Here is an 18,151-nt window from a genome sequence, read left to right as displayed (position 1 = left end):
GTTGCCATATTTAAAGAAAGAAAGAAAACGTGCTGCTTATCACATTTTACAGCCTATATCTTTACCTACGCGTTACTCGTCAGAAACTGACATCTTATTTACAAAATTACACTGATATTCAAGCATGGTAGTCCATACAGATAGTGGTTAATTAAGAATTCCCTGGTCAGTATCTTCACAATACTAAGACAATGAACTGCGTGCAATAACATTCCAAAACCGCATCAAACACATCTCACATTCAGTTTCGAGATGTAAAGGCCGTATTCGATCAGTTAATCGTAACAGAGATTTGTAACAAAGGTTTGGCCCAATTCTGATCGTTTACGTGTATCACTGGCCACACTGGCACCAGTTTCATTCTCTCAAAGACTACGTCGTTAAGATGCAATTTTCTTGTCCAGAAATATACATTTACTTCGTTTTCCCGGTCCCCTGAAGTGTCTCGCAGACAAATATAAGGGTCCATAACCATTTGGGGAAACACTGAACCATCTACATAAAAGGAATTCAACTAGAGTAGTTTGAAAGTTTTGTTGGTGCAGACATGCCCTCACGGAGAATGCATTATCTTTCTGCGACGTTAGGCTACGCGGTAAACAGGGAGAGGCTGCGTGTAAGGCACCAGATACCGCATACTCATTACTCATTTCACTCTGTCTTTGTTCGACACCGACAATTTGCGACACCTGACAATCACCTACACTGAATAGTTACCATTAAAATACAACATACATACTACGCGAAGGACAAGTACCAATGTGCGCCAAACGGGAAGGTCTGATACGCCGCACGATGTTGCTGGGTGGGAGACAATGATACAATGAAGGCTTTCACGACCGGATGTTTCAGCTGCCGAGATTTCTTCCGGGTTGTATGGCCGTGGTCCTTGGAACTCTTCTATCCCTGACGTTTCGTCCAAAACTACGTTGGACATCTTCGGAGGTGCTCCTGGTTGTGTTGAGTCTTGCCGACTTAGCTCCGGACGAAACGTCAGGGATAGAAGAGTTCCATGGACCACGGCCATACAACCCGGAAGAATTCTCGGCAGGGGAGACAATGACTTGAAAATTTGTCTCGTGCCTATTAAAAGGACAGGAAATCAGAGCTTCCCGGTGACGTGTCAGAAGATCGGATAGATCAATGTCGGACACGAAAAACCGTCACGTCCTTTTCAAAGAGACCCGACATTTATCTTACATGGGGAGGCCGCCAATTGTGAAATTCAGATTCGATTCATACTGCGCATAATAAAAGCTCATGGCCAGAGGTGTAATGTGGCAAAGCACCAAGATGCACTTCTCAGCCGTTGTCGAGAAAATCGACAGTTAAAAGAAACCGTTGCGGTGAAATACTCTCCACGATTAATAATTCTCTACAGCGTCGTGGCGCAGCGGTAAGCGCTCGGGTTCGTGATCCGAAGGTCGCCGGATCGAATCTCGCGCTATGCAACCTTTTTTTTAGTATTTGTTTTTTATAATTCAAATATATATATATATATATATATATATAATTTGCGGCAATCAATTGCAACAATTATGCATATAATAAGTTGTTGAAAGTCGTTTGTCGTGGAAAAACTGGCGACTTCGAACATCATTATGTTTTCCGCAAACAAAGTTGTATTTCACAAATGTTATTAATTGTCTTCATAATGTTAACCATGTATAGTTAACGGAAGACGTAGAAACGATATTCCGCAACGAATACGTATAGCGTAAGTCAAACGTTCGAATTAGAATAGCGACCCCACGAACACAAATTTGCTGTGGCAGGTATGAAATATAAACTCCGTTACTCGCTCGTTACACTTGAATGACAGATGTTGAATGGGCCGAAACGAGCCGCCGCATAACAGCGTAGTTGCCTGCTAACTTCGAAAGAAGGTAGATGCGGTCCCTAGCGCAACTTATAACATTGTCGAAAATCAGTGCGGACGGGAGAGCTTTGGTACCCCCTGTTAAAAAAAACGGAAAAATGGAGGCGGTACAATTGGAGAGCGATCCGCCTTCACCAACATGCATAAGCAATTCATTGATACTTTATATATATATTTGAATTACAAAAAACTAATAATAAAAAAATTGCATGGCGTGAGATTCGATCCGGCGACCTTCGGATTACGAAACCGAGCGCTTACCGCTGCGCCACGACGCTGTAGAAAATTATTAATCGTCGAGAATATTTCACCGCAACGGTTTCTTTTAACTGTCGATTTTCTCGACAACGGCTGAGAAGTGCATCTTGGTGCTTTGCCACATTACACCTCTGGCCATGAGCTTTTATTATGCACAGTATGAATCGAATCTGAATTTCACAATTGGCGGCCTCCCCTTGTTAGTGAATTTACGAAAGTAGTGCAAGCTCTAATTTTGGACGGCCATGTGGGGTCTGAACGCCACTCCTCCAGAGGGGGCTGGACCTGCCTAAGCGGGCCTGCTAGCAAAGTACTCACTCACAGTTCCATCAGGCGCGAACTACTTGGCGGGGGTTCGATTTACTGTTCTGTTAAGTCTACTGCAGACCACCTGTTGCACCTGGCAACTCGCAATTCCTAGAAACACCCAGCAGTGCTCTGCAGCCATATAAAGTGCCAAGTAGCTGAAATGTATAACCTTTGCAACACGACCACTTTAGCAATTAAATTATTTGTGATTGATTAGGGGACCCAGAGGTGCAGGTGGTGGAGGGGCCTCGTCCAAGCAAGTAACAAAATGCTTGGATCGTAGAAAGCGAAATACTACAGCGCCTCTTTACTACTAAATGACAACATATTACCATCAACAGACTGCTATTCATTCCAGAATTGTCAAGCCTCTAATGGAGACATTCTGACGCAAGTCCGTATACATATTATGTGAAAGAATGTTTAACTTAACAGCCAGTTATGGGATATTATCCGCATCCAAGTGGTCGTATATCACAAGGCATTGGTCAAACAAATGCAGATAGTCATCAGACTTGATAACTAAATCCGCACTGTGCAATTCAAAACACAACACGAAGCTGTTATGCAGTATACATATGCATATATGTGGAGGCATTTCCCAGAATAACTCTGGGCTAGAGGAATTTCAGCCGAACCTGATATGTATATATAATTTACTATCTGAGATAAAAAGTTTAGAGATACAAAAGGTTAGAAAAATATGGAACAATAAAAATTTAGCTTTGAGCACATACACAAATACGAGGGCTATTCGGAAAACAAGGTCCAATCGATCGCGAAATGGAAACTTCAATGAAAATCCGATGTAGTTTTCCATAGATCTGTTGGGCAGTGTCTGTAGTACGACCGTAAATCGCGTCACGTCGCTCTTTTCAGTTCTGAGCACACAGTGACCACGTAAAGATGTCTACAATGTAATGTCTCCCGCCAAATATGAATGCCTGTGACAGATTTCGCCTGACTTCATGCAGCCCACACAACGTGACCGTCCCTCATTTCCTTCTTCATGATAATTCTCGGCCGTACACTGTACGGGCAATGAGAACGCTCTTGCAGCGTTTTCGGTGGTGTTTGGTCATCCACCATAAAGAAGACAACATTTTGGCATAGACCAAAAGCTGCAGATCGGAGTAGAGAATTTGGCAGAGCGCACAGACGGGTGCCTTCTTTGATGATGATGATGATATTGGAAAGTTGGTACAACGCTACGACAGATGTCTAACTGAGAGCGGTGACTATGTAGAGAAGTAGCTTGAAGGTGTAACTAATTGTTGCTAATGAAACATTTTTGAACTTTATTGAGTTTTCCATTTCGCGACCATACTTTACTTCCTGTATAGCCCTCGTATATAAGATACCCAAGAATAGGCATTAAACCTGACATAAATATACTATTGAAGTAAGATACGTCCTGGGTTCAGTGTGAGGTGAGGGTGGATCACTGTGTCTGGGAAAACAGCGTGATCATTATTTCTATCCACTGGAATGAGTGCAGATTTCTCCTAATTATCGATTCCTTTTTATTTAACGTAATCTCCCACAAATATTGTAAAGGGTCTAATTACAAACGATATATCGTATGACATGACACACAAAATTATTAAGTAGGCCTACGTCTGACGAGCTCTTGAAGACGGTTTGTTAAATAAACCGAAACAGGCAATCACCAAAAATAAGAACTGGCGGATAATAAATACTGCTTCGAAAGATGGAGAGCAGTTTTCCTGTTCCTCATGCATCACTAACTGGCAATTACTTAAGAGTTAAAGGTCAGCTGTTAACTAATTGGAACATTAAGGCACTCTTCGCAGTATGCTGAAGTGTCTTTTTGCTAACGGCGATTTTTTTTTCCCCACCAAGAGTAAATCAGCAACAAATTCCTGTTAATTACTCTGTTTATTCAAAACAGACGCACCACCAGTTTCGGAACAGCAGCTGTATCTTCCGATGACAGTCATATTTTGCTGATCATTCTCAGGTCATCAGCTGAGTTTCACAATCGTCTTGAAATTACGTTTTGGTCACTTTACACGTCATTCCGGCTGAAGATGTCAATGAAATTCGCGTGCAAAGCCTAGTTTCTCATAATTGTAGTACACGTTTTGTTTGATATCTTCTGATTGAGTCATCTATTGCTGTGGTTAAAGTTTGCTTGATTGGAGGTGCTGTCAAAAATCAGATAAATAAGCACGTTGGCCAACGGATCACAGGAGCCAGCTCCCAGGAGCGACCTGAGATAGTATTGGTTTAACTTAACGATGCTTAGCAATATGATGCATTTAGAGTTTAGACATAGACTTTGATCGTCAAGAAATGACACCGTGTTTTCGACAGCACCAAATCTCGAAGAAATTTTTCGGTACTATAGATAAATGCCGACATCTCATTCTCAACACCACTATGTTAAGGAGGTCAAATAAAAATTTAAAAAAATGTCCAGGTGCCAGTACGATAAGCGCACTAAGGGGTCCGTACAGACTTAATTATGTATGTACAGTCCACCCATTCCGGGAATCGAGAATCCCGAGCATTTTTGCCTGTCGACATTGATACTATCAAGATGTCGCAAAATTTCATGATTCTAGGACAACGGAAAGTACCCCATGGGTTTTGATGAATGAGTTTGTGAATGTAAAACATGTGACCTAAATGGCTTTATCTTTTGGCTGCACTGACTTAGAAGCTTCAATTTTCTACACCGCCTAACACGTCCGGAGAAGAGGGGTTTCTTAACAGTCGCACAGACAGACGGACAAGAAAGCGATCCTGTAAGGGTAAACAGACTGAGGAAGGGAACCCTAATAAACGGTCTGCATCTACATGGATACTCTGCAAATCACACTGAAGTGCCTGGCAGATGGTTCATTGAACTACCTTCAAAATAATTCTCTATCTTTCCAATCTCGAACATCGCGCGGAAGAAATCTACACATGTATCTTTCCGTGGGAGCTCTGACTTCCCTTACTTTATTATGGTGTTCGTTTCTTCCTATGTAGATCGACGTCAACAAAATATTTTCGCATTTTGAGGAAAAAGTGTGACTGATCAATAATGTTTACAGGTTTCCTGTGTCTGTCCCTACGACATATGAATGTGGCAGGTGAGGACGGGTAACAAAAGTATCGCTAACACAAGCAATGGCAAAACAGGGCCGTGAAATAACATGTGCAACAAAACTACGTTTATAAGAAATGTGATTTGTTAACACGCCATCCAGTTCAACGATAAGTTCAAATGGTACAAATGGCTCAACGATAAGTGCCGGCCGGTGTGGGCGAGCGGTTCTAGGCGCTTCAGTCTGGAACCGGGCGACCGCTACGGTCGCAGGTTCGAATCCTGCCTCGGGCATGGATGCGCGTGCTGTCCTTGGGTTAGTGAGGTTTAAGTAGTTCTAAGTCTAGGGGACTGATGACCTCAGATGTTAAGCCCCACAGTGCTTAGAGCCATTTGAACCATCTGAATCCACTATAAGTCATTTCGTGGCAGATGACAGGCTGCATAATAACACAAAATGAGGCCTACAGAACCTGACATTCCGAAAGATGAAAATTACAACAGACTTACGTTATTCTGAAGATTTTTCTTGGGTACATAATTTGTTCTTAAACGTCTGTGTAGGTTTTGGTGAAGTTTCACCATTTTCAGTGGATTCCTCGTATTCTATCAATATATGTATGTCGTTTGTAGTACACCTGATTGTTGCTCTAGTTTTGTCACTGTTTATTTGAAAACTGCATTTTCTAACACGCTCTGTATCACCGTTTATGGGAGATTCGTCAGGCAAAGATCTTGTAAACACTGACACAGTGCGTGTTAGAAAGTACAGTTTGCATAGGAGCGCTAAAACGTGCAAACAACAATGACAAATTAGATCAAAATATCGGCTGCACTGCGAATGACAGACAGCCACACAGAAACAAATATGTGATATTAATAAAATACAACGAACAAGCGGTAATGATGAAACGTTTCCGAAACACACACGGGTGTTAAAGAAGATAGTGTTGGCTCAAGGCAGAAATATATGTCCGTAATTATGTACATGGGCAAAAAGTGAGCTTCTACCATAAGGTGCATGTCACAATAGATGTTAGACCTTATTTTCGTTCCAAACAATTATTACTTAAACTGTGTTTACACTACACAGATCTGAATAAGAGAAACGACTAAGTTTCTTTAATTTACGTCTATGGTCACAATCTTTTTTGTTTAACAGATTACCGGTTTCGGTCTTTAATGACCATCATCAGATCTAATGTATGAAACAGATCTAATTTATGAAACAGTCCTAATGTATGAAACAGATCTAATTTATGAAACAGATCTGATGATGGTCATTTAAGACCGAAACCGGTAATCCGTTAAACAAAAAAGATTGTGACCATAGACGTAAATTAAAGAAACTTATTACACATACGGGTCACTGTGTTTTTTCGCGACGATGTCGCAGCTTGTGAAAGAGATACGACTGATGATCGTTCAAATGTTGTGAAACATGTTTGGGCATAAGAATGAACAAGCGGACCTGAATCCTCATAATGTATCTATCCTAGCAAGCGATTATAGGATATTCACTGAAGGTGGTAGAAATGAGAACTTTACCTGTACTATCCTGTTAACGGTTCCGAAACCAGCCACTGTTCTTCTTGAGCTGTCTTCGATTATTAGGGTCACAAACAAGTTTCGACAATAGCGCGGGAATAGGTCCTTTTGTCACACAAGCACGATATAGAGAACTGAGGGGGAGTATCTCACGACACGGACATTGCTTATAGTGACAACTACTGGCGATCGAGCTGTGACAAGACGCGCAGGCCGGTAACTCGTTGACGTACCTGCAGCGTCTGACTTCTCGTCGGAAGCCCCGGTGACCGCTTGCCGCGTGCGACTGCCGGCGTCCTCCACGCGCTCGGAACAGGTGACCGCGACGGCGGAGCCATCTGTCGGCGGCGCGGCTGCACTGTCGGCGGTCTGGCGGCGCTGCTGTTGGGGGTGAGCAGTGGCTGCGGCGGCGGCGGCGGCGGCGGCTGCAGCTTTCGCCGACTTGGCCTGGCCGGGAGATTTGCGCCCTCCCGTCAGCCCCTTGTCCTTCTTGTTCTTGGCCGGGCTCTTGCCACCCGTGCCGCCCTTCTTGCCCTCGGACGCCTGGAGGTTGCCCATCGCGGACGAAGGGCCGGTATAGATGCGCCTAAATAGGCTGGACAGTGGCCGCAGGAAGATCGACCTGAAGTCGCCGTCAGCCTCGTCCGATCCGGAGCTCAGCGACTCGTCGCTGTCATCGTCGCCGCTGTCACCCTCGGACGGCGCAGGGCTGCCGCTCCCGCGCGAGTAGCGGACACCGTACTTACCCTGTAGCGCGAGGAAAGTGTTCTCGATGATCAGATCTCTCTGCGCGTTCTGCAGCAGCGCGGTATTGACCGCCGCGGCGGCGTCATCGTCGGACACACCCCGCGGCGGCGGCCACACGAGCTCCGCGTCGAGCAAGCGCTGCCTGACTGTGTCGAATATGGACGCCTTGGGCCCCGGTCGGCCGGCCGGCTCGCTATCGGTGCACTGCACTGAGTCACGCCCCCCTCCACCCCCGGCGTCGGCAGGGCTGCCAGCGCAAACGGGGGGCGAGTGCAGCGCACCCAGCGAGCGCGTCTTGGCCAGCGGCAGGCGGGGTGGCGCGGAGAAGGAGAGCGCGCCGTGGCTGCGCCGGCGCCGGGCGCCCGCGGCGCAGACGTCGACGGCGCGCGCCGCCTCCGTATCGACGGCCGCCCGCCTCGCGCGTGCGCGCTGCACGGGCGCCGCATCCCCCATCCTCCGTTCGATACGCCGGCACCCCGATCCTCAGGTGGCAGCAGGTCCCGAGGTTGGCACCACTGCAACAGAAAATTCGGGGTCGAAACGCTCGTGTCGACCAAACAACGCCGTGGCGACTGCGCGTTGACAGGCAGCACAAGTACGTCGCTTGCCGATGGCGCGGCTGCAGTTCGAAGCGACGGTACTGCGACTCGGCCAAAACGCAGCTTGTTACAGCGCCCCTATTTTGTTGATTCCCACAAAACTTACAACACACTTTTATACGGAACTTCCTGACAGTTTAGGTGGTCATCTTCGTTCTACTGACAGTGTTGCAACCAATACTACGAGGGCTATTCAGAGAGTAAGATCCGAACGGTTGCGAAATGCAAACAGCAGTTAGCTATACCTTCCAGCTAGTTCCCTACATAGTCGCCGCTCCTATTTAGTCATTTGTCTTAGCATTGTATCAACTTTCTAATACCCTCGTCATAGAGGACATCCGTTGGTTTGTTCCTCCAGTTCTTAACGCTGGTTTGCAACTCGTTGTCTGTGTCAAGATGCTATACTCAGAGCTAGCGGTTCATGTGAACAAAGCAATGAACATCAGAGGGAACCAAGTCCGGGCTGTATGGTGGGTGGTCAAACACTTCCTGTCGAGAAAGCTGCAGTAACGTCCTCATTGCCGCTGCAGTGTGCGGCCGAGAACTGTCACACTACTGGCCATTAAAATTGCTACACCACGAAGATGACGTGCTACAGACGCGAAATTTAAAGGACAGGAAGAAGATGCTGTGATATGCAAATGATTAGCTTTTCAGAGCATTCACACAAGGTTGGCGCCAGTGGCGACACCTACAACGTGCTGACACGAGGAAAGTTTCCCACCGATTTCTCATACACAAACAGCAGTTGACCGGCGCTGCCTGGTGTAACGTTGATGTGATGCCTCGTGTAAGGAGGAGAAATGCGTACCATCACGTTTCCGACTTTGATAAAGGTCGGATTGTAGCCTATCGCGATTGCGGTTTATCGTATCGCGACATTGATGCTCGCGTTGGTCGAGATCCAATGACTGTCAGCAGAATATGGAATCGGTCGGTTCAGGAGGGTAATAAGGAACGCAGTGCTGGATCCCAACGGCCTCGTATCACTAGCAGTCGAGATGACAGGCATCTATTTCGCATGGCTGTAACGGATCGTGCAGCCACGTCTCGATCCCTGAGTCAACAGACGGGGACGATTGCAAGACAACAACCATCTGCACGAACAGTTCGGCGACGTTTGCAGCAGCATGGACTATCAGCTCGGAGACCATGGGTGCGGTTACCCTTGACGTTGCATCACAGACAGGAGCGCCTGCAATGGTGTACTCAACGTCGGACCTGGGTGCACGAATGGCCACACGTCATTTTTTCGGATGAATCCAGGTTCTGTTTACAGCATCATGATGTTCGCATCCGTGTTTGTCGACATCGCGGTGAACGCACATTGGAAGCGTGCATTCGTCATCGCCATACTGGCATATCACCCGGCGCGATGGTATGGGGTGCCGTCACCTTTTGTTCGCATTGACGGCACTTTGAACAGTGGACGTTACATTTCAGATGTGTTACGACCCGTGGCTCTACCCTTCATTCGATCCCTGCGAAATTCTACATTTCAGCAGGATAATGCACGACCGCATGTTGCAGGTCCTGTACGAGCCTTTCTAGATACAGAAAATGTTCGACTGCTGCCGTGGCCAGCACATTCTCTAGATCTCTCACCAATTGAAAACGTCTGGTCAATGGTGGCCGAGCAACTGGCTCGGTACAATACGCCAGTCATTACTCTTGATGAACTGTTGTATCGTGTTGAAGCTCCAGGGGCAGCTGTACCTGTACACGCCATCCAAGCTCTGTTTGAGTCAGTTCCCAGGCGTATCAAGGCCGTTAATATGGCCAGAGGTGGTTGTTCTGGGTACTGATTTCTGAATCACATGTCAGTTCTAGTGTAATATATTTATCCAATGAATACCCGTTTATCATCTGCATTTCTTCTTGGTGTAGCAATTTTAATGGCCAGTAGTGTAGATGTATGAGAGACACGTTGTGTGGGCTACATGAAAGCAGGCGAAATCTCTCATAGGCACTCATACTTGGCGGGAAACACCGTTTACTAGGCATCATCACTGTGCTCTCCGAACGGAAAAGAGAGACGATGCGCGATCGACAGGCGTAGCAGGGACACTGTGCAACACATCTATGCTTCGTCGGATTTTCGCTGTGTTTTCCATTTCGCGAGCGATCGGACCTTATTTTCCGAATAGCGCTCGGAGAATAACAATCAGGTTTCCGTAAACATCACAGCACAATACCTCCTTAATAAATGTTACAGATGGCTCGCAGTTTGCCATGGATGCGCAAGACGCAACTACCATACGCTTCTTAAACTTCAGCAAAGCCTTTCACACTGCCGACTTCGACATTTCACTTGCCAAACTTAGCAGTCTGGAGTTCTCGCCAGGTGCAGTGCAATGAGTTTACTCACACCTGACGTCTCGACAGCATTGCGTCACGTGCGGTACCATAAAGTCACGATGGAGGCAGCTGGATCAGGCATCCCCCAAGCTTTGGCGTTCATTGTACGTCAGTGATGTGCCATCAGTTTTGTCTTACAGCAAATACTACATGTACGCTGAGACCACCGGTTATATCAAAAAGCAAAACATGCAAACCTGAAGACAGCTATCGAGAATCTTAATACCTTCCTGCGTGCACTATCAAAACCCGACGGGTTAAAGCAGTACCCAAGCAGTACTGGTTGGTCATTCTAGGCTCATTGGCCCGAAATAAGGGGAATCCCTGCCATCTTTAACCCTAAATGTAACGAATATCGACATATCTCCTTCAGCGAACAGTCTAGGTTCTACATCTACATCTACATTTATACTCCGCAAGCCACCCAACGGTGTGTGGCGGTGGGCTCTTTACGTGCCACTGTCATTACCTCCCTTTCCTGTTCCAGTCGCGTATCGTTCGCGGGAAAAACGACTGTCTGAAAGCCTCCGTGCGCGCTCTAATCTCTCTAATTATACATTCGTGATCTCCTCGGGAGGTATAAGTAGGGGGAAGCAATATATTCGATACCTCATCCAGAAACGCACCCTCTCGAAACCTGGACAGCAAGCTACACCGCGATGCAGAGCGCCTCTCTTGCAGAGTCTGCCACTTGAGTTTGTTAAACATCTCCGTAACGCTATCACGGTTACCAAATAACCCTGTGACGAAACGCGCAGCTCTTCTTTGGATCTTCTCTATGTCCTCCGTCAACCCGATCTGGTACGGATCCCACACTGATGAGCAATACTCAAGTATAGGTAGAACGAGTGTTTTGTAAGCCACCTCCTTTGTTGATGGACTACATTTTCTAAGGACTCTCCCAATGAATCTCAACCTGGTACCCGCCTTACCAACAATTAATTTTATATGATCATTCCACTTCAAATCGTTCCGCACGCATACTCCCAGATATTTTACAGAAGTAACTGCTACCAGTGTTTGTTCCGCTATCATATAATCATACAATAAAGGATCCTTCTTTCTATGTATTCGCAATACATTACATTTGTCTATGTTAAGGGTCAGTTGCCACTCCCTGCACCAAGTGCCTATCCGCTGCAGATCTTCCTGCATTTCGCTGCAATTTTCTAATGCAGCAACTTCACTGTATATTACATCATCATCCGCGAAAAGCCGCATGGAACTTCCGACACTATCTACTAGGTCATTTATATATATTGTGAAAAGCAATGGTCCCATAACACTCCCCTGTGGCACGCCACAGGTTACTTTAACGTCTGTAGACGTCTCTCCATTGAGAACAACATGCTGTGTTCTGTTTGCTAAAAACTCTTCAATCCAGCCACACAGCTGGTCTGATATTCCGTAGGCTCTTACTTTGTTTATCAGGCAACAGTGCGGAACTGTATAGAACGCCTTCCGGAAGTCAAGAAAAATACACTCCTGGAAATTGAAATAAGAACACCGTGAATTCATTGTCCCAGGAAGGGGAAACTTTATTGACACATTCCTGGGGTCAGATACATCACATGATCACACTGACAGAATCACAGGCACATAGACACAGGCAACAGAGCATGCACAATGTCGGCACTAGTACAGTGTATATCCACCTTTCGCAGCAATGCAGGCTGCTATTCTCCCATGGAGACGATCGTAGAGATGCTGGATGTAGTCCTGTGGAACGGCTTGCCATGCCATTTCCACCTGGCGCCTCAGTTGGACCAGCGTTCGTGCTGGACGTGCAGACCGCGTGAGACGACGCTTCATCCAGTCCCAAACATGCTCAATGGGGGACAGATCCGGAGATCTTGCTGGCCAGGATAGTTGACTTACACCTTCTAGAGCACGTTGGGTGGCACGGGATACATGCGGACGTGCAATGTCCTGTTGGAACAGCAAGTTCCCTTGCCGGTCTAGGAATGGTAGAACGATGGGTTCGATGACGGTTTGGATGTACCGTGCACTATTCAGTGTCCCCTCGACGATCACCAGTGGTGTACGGCCAGTGTAGGAGATCGCTCCCCACACATGATGCCGCGTGTTGGCCCTGTGTGCCTCGGTCGTATGCAGTCCTGATTGTGGCGCTCACCTGCACGGCGCCAAACACGCATACGACCATCATTGGCACCAAGGCAGAAGCGACTCTCATCGCTGAAGACGACACGTCTCCATTCGTCCCTCCATTCACGCCTGTCGCGACACCACTGGAGGCGGGCTGCACGATGTTGGGGCGTGAGCGGAAGACGGCCTAACGGTGTGCGGGACCGTAGCCCAGCTTCATGGAGACGGTTGCGAATGTTCCTCGCCGATACCCCAGGAGCAACAGTGTCCCTAATTTGCTGGGAAGTGGCGGTGCGGTCCCCTACGGCACTGCGTAGGATCCTACGGTCTTGGCGCGCATCCGTGCGTCGCTGCGGTCCGGTCCCAGGTCGACGGGCACGTGCACCTTCCGCCGACCACTGGCGACAACATCGATGTACTGTGGAGACCTCACGCCCCACGTGTTGAGCAATTCGGCGGTACGTCCACCCGGCCTCCCGCATGCCCACTATACGCCCTCGCTCAAAGTCCGTCAACTGCACATACGGTTCACGTCCACGCTGTCGCGGCATGCTACCAGTGTTAAAGACTGCGATGGAGCTCCGTATGCCACGGCAAACTGGCTGACACTGACGGCGGCGGTGCACAAATGCTGCGCAGCTAGCGCCATTCGACGGCCAACACCGCGGTTCCTGGTGTGTCCGCTGTGCCGTGCGTGTGATCATTGCTTGTACAGCCCTCTCGCAGTGTCCGGAGCAAGTATGGTGGGTCTGACACACCGGTGTCAATGTGTTCTTTTTTCCATTTCCAGGAGTGTAGCATCTACCTGGGAGCCTGTATCTAATATTTTCTGGGTCTCATGAACAAATAAAGCGAGTTGGGTCTCACACGATCGCTGTTTCCTGAATCCATGTTGATTCCTACACAGTAGATTCTGGGTTTCCAAAAACGACATGATACTCGAGCAAGAAACATGTTCTAAAATTCTACAACAGATCGACGTCAGAGATATAGGTCTATAGTTTTGTGCATCTGCTCGACGACCCTTCTTGAAGACTGGGACTACCTGTGCTCTTTTCCAATCATTTGGAACCTTCCGTTCCTCTAGAGACTTGCGGTACACGGCTGTTAGAAGGGGGGCAAGTTCTTTCGCGTACTCTGTGTAGAATCGAATTGGTATCCCGTCTGGTCCAGTGGACTTTCCTCTGTTGAGTGATTCCAGTTTCTTTTAGCAACAGATGAAGATCTAAATTGGATCTAGCACGTAATTGCAATGTGCAAGGAGGTATCAACATCTCTCCATTTCATATTTTAAAAAAAATCAATAAATGAATGAAGATATTGACCTGAAAAAGAAACTTATACAAACACTTACATTACACAGATATTATCCTGCAAGGTCTTTCTTAGGAAAGCTCATAGCACCTAGAACTAGTTACGAATGCCTATGTTATCTGTGATGTTTGACTCTTTGATCATATTTCACAACCAAATGCACAGCAACCCTTACCACATGCAGACAAGTGCTAAGATTTCCATATCCTTTGCCTTCTCTACTATTTTATCAACGTACACCGTCGCTCATAACTCTTCACGATCTTAGTGCTCTTGCCTTTAATGTCGGGCCAACCCGCGACAGAGGTGGAGCAAGCCCCTAGCACTCCGTCATGAGCCAAAAATGAGTTAATCAGATATTAAGCTGATAAGAACAGATACTACACTTTGATCTTAGCAACAACATGGCAGAAACACCCATTCCCATTAGGGCAAAATCCTTTCTGTCTCACTCCATCGTTCAGCCACTTTCTCGAATTCTTCCTCAGTAGCATGAACTCGACTTTGGATAAACCCCTTACATTATATTAGAGGACTGAATAACATTTCCAGCTTCAGATGACAGTAACGTATCTACTAAAGCAACTAAAAGGATCACCACTGTCACTGCACACACACGTTATCCTCGCACATCCTTCTTTCCAACCAGATCTTCCTCATTTCCCATTATTCTTAGCTGGTGCATTCTCTTTAAATTTCCTTTCCCCAGAACTCGCCCCATCAGAAAACATCTGGTACACCTATTAATTCTTTTTATATCTGCCACTATCATTATTATTATTATTGTCTTACTGTTGTCTTTATTATTGTTGTTTCTGTTACCACTCATAGTGTAGTACAAGTAATGCCAGTATTTATTAGTTCTTGGTCAGTAATTTTATTTTACTCACACTGTCGCTGTGGGAACTCAGATCATTTTAATATTATTTGTCACACTGAAATTATTATTTCTGAGGTAAACATGATGTGAAAACCGTATTGTATATGTGAAACCCTAATCCGGTATGAGAGATCCGATGTGCGAGGGTAACGAGTGTGTACAGGGACAGTGGTAATCCTTGTACTTGCTTTAGTAGATACGTTACTAACTGTCATCTGAAGCTGGAGATGTTATTCAGTCCTCTAATATCAGATCAGGATAAATATATAAATAAATAAAATATTCCGTCCGCTATACGACGATCCAGATACACATTTCAGGTACAAATAGTATGGACATATTTTATAATATGCATGACACGCAACTGTCAGTAGGTATTTTACTAATAACCATCATAACAGTATAAAGGATCATGTTTTATTCACGTATCATGTCATGTCATACCAAAATGACAATGTTGTTAATGCTGCTCCATCGGAACTGCTTATGATGAAAAGTACGAAGAGGTTTCCGAACTCAAGAGTTGGTGAATCAGATGCAAGTTGTAACTGTGCTTTCGTTTCGAGTAAGGACAGCTGTTTGTTCTTATAATGTAGAGTACTCCTGATGGGGCTGCATAAACAAAATTACCAGTATTGGTATGACGTGGCATGACACGTAAATAATATACACACATCAAAAAAAAGTTTTGCATGATCTCGGTTCCGAGAGTTCTGGAACCTGTACAGAGAATTTGAATAGAGATAAACATAAACATCATTCCCGACCTTTTTATTGCTCATGAAAACCACACATTGCATATTGCACCACCATACAGCGAGACCTTCGGAGGTAGTGGTCCAGATTGCTGTACACACCGGTACCTTCAATACCCAGTAGCACGGCCTCGTGCATTGATGCATTCCTGTATTCGTCTTGGCGTACTGTCCACAAGTTCATCAAGGCACTGTTGGTCCAGATTGTCCCACTCCTCAATTGCGATTCAGCTTAGATGCCTCAGAGTGGTTGGTGGGTCGCGTCGTCCATAAACAGCCCTTTTCAATCTATCTCAGGCATGTTCGATAGGGATCACGTCTGGAGAACATGTTCTCCAGACATGAACCCCATCGAACATGCTGGCCACTCTAGTCGAGCGATGTCGTTATCCTGAAGGAAGTCATTCACAAGATGTCCACGAAGGGGGCGCTAATTGTCCGTGAAGACGAATGCCTCGCTAATATGCTGCCGATGTGGTTGCACTATCGGCCGGAGGATGGCATTCATGTATCGTACGCCTTCCATTATCACCAGCGGCGTACGTCGGCCCCATATAACGCCACCTCTAAACAGCAGGGAACCTCCACCTTGGTGCACTCGCTTGAAAGTGTGTTGAAGGCCTTCAGCGTGACCGGGTTGTCTCCAAACACGTCTCCGACGATTGTGTGGTTGAAGGAATATGCGACACTCATCGGTGAAGAGAACGTGATGCCAATCCTGAGCAGTCCATTCGGCATGTTGTTGGGCCCATTTGTACCGCGCTGCATGGTGTCGTGGTAGCAAAGATGGACCTCGCCATGGACGCCGGGAGTGAAGTTGCGCATCATGCAGCATACTGCGCACAGTTTGAATCGCAATACGACCTCTTGTGGCTACACGAAAAGCATTATTCAACATGGTGGCGTTGCTGTTAGGGTTCCCTCGAGCCAAAATCCGTAGGTAGCTGTCATCCACTGCAGTAGTAGTCCTTGGGCGGCCTGAGCGAGGCATGTTATCGACAGTTCCTGTGTCTCTGTACCTCCTCCATGTCCGAAAAACATCGCTTTGGTTCCCTCCGAGAAGTCTGGTCACTTGCCTTGTTGAGAGCCCTTCCTGGCACAAAACAACAAAGCGGACGCGATCGAAACGCGGTATTGACCGTCTAGGCATGGTTGAACTACAGACAACTCGAGAGCCGTGTACCTCCTTCCTGGTGGAATAACTAGAACTGATCGTCTAATAGGCGCTGCTCATGCATGGTTGTTTACATCTTTTGGCGGGTTTAGTGACATCTCTGAACAGTCAAAGGGACTGTGTCTGTGATACAATATCCACAGTCAACGTCTATCTTCAGGCGCTCTGGGAACCGGGGTGATGCAAAACTTTTTTTGATGAGTGTATTGCTACTAATGATAAATGACGCATAGACAGCTGTGTTTCATGCATTTTATTAAATGCCTAACAGCTGTTGGCAATCATCTTCAAAAAAAATTTTTTGTATGAATTTAACAAGTATGCTCTAAAATGGATTCGTATACTGTGTAACACAATTAAAGGTTCAAATGGCTCTGAGCACTATGGGACTTAACATCTCAGATCATCAGTCCCCTAGAACTTAGAACTACTTAAACCTAACTAACCTAAGGACATCACACACATCCATGCCCGAGGCAGGGTTCGAACCTGCGACCGTAGCGGTCGCGCGGTACCAGACTGAAGCGCTTAGAACCGCTCGGCCACACCGGCCGGCCACAATTAAAGGATCACTTTTTCGGAACTCCATAATCGCCCCCCCATTGCGACGCAGAAGTATGCAACTTGGTTGAAAGGTGTTTACAACATCCCTCTGTAATGATTCAAAAACGTGGCGGCCCTGAAACATCACCCTCGGGCACGGCGTCGCTGCAAACAGTAAGGCGTCTACATATGCGGGAAAAAGGCTAGAGCTGAGAAGTTCATGTGAGGTGTACGGTGGGTTAATAATATCACATTGCAACCAAATTTCATCACAATTCTGCCCAATGTCGCTGTGTACGTGTCACACGCTGACAGGGTCGTTACATTCCGTCTTCCCCGAAATTCAGTCCTTCTTTTGACGCCTCTGTGATGGAGGTCAGAACTGCGCCGCCCGGCGTTGAAATCACGCAGTTTTCTTACGGGTGGCCGAGGTAAACATTGCAGAGACCCTGCCGCTCACAATCGACACGAAGCGGCTTAGAAGGTCGCATGCAGGGCGTCAGTGAAACCACCGCTTTCCCTGGGACGTTGGTACCCACACATTTCGCGGTTCCCATTGTGTTGAGCAAGGGGGCGGCGTTCTTGTCAACCTTTGAGACTGCTGTCACCCAACGACCGTTCAA

The 18,151-nt window shown here is 46.6% G+C and overlaps 1 pseudogene; it reads right to left on the bottom strand.

Annotated features, from left to right (window-relative positions):
• Window positions 1-14,456: 14,456 nt before the first annotated feature.
• LOC124803769 lies at window positions 14,457-14,597 on the bottom strand (annotated as a pseudogene).
• Between the last annotated feature and the right edge of the window lie 3,554 nt (window positions 14,598-18,151).

Source organism: Schistocerca piceifrons, chromosome 6, assembly GCF_021461385.2.
Source record: "Schistocerca piceifrons isolate TAMUIC-IGC-003096 chromosome 6, iqSchPice1.1, whole genome shotgun sequence".
Taxonomy (NCBI): Eukaryota; Metazoa; Arthropoda; class Insecta; order Orthoptera; family Acrididae; genus Schistocerca; species Schistocerca piceifrons.
This window is presented reverse-complemented; position numbering and strand designations above follow the sequence as displayed.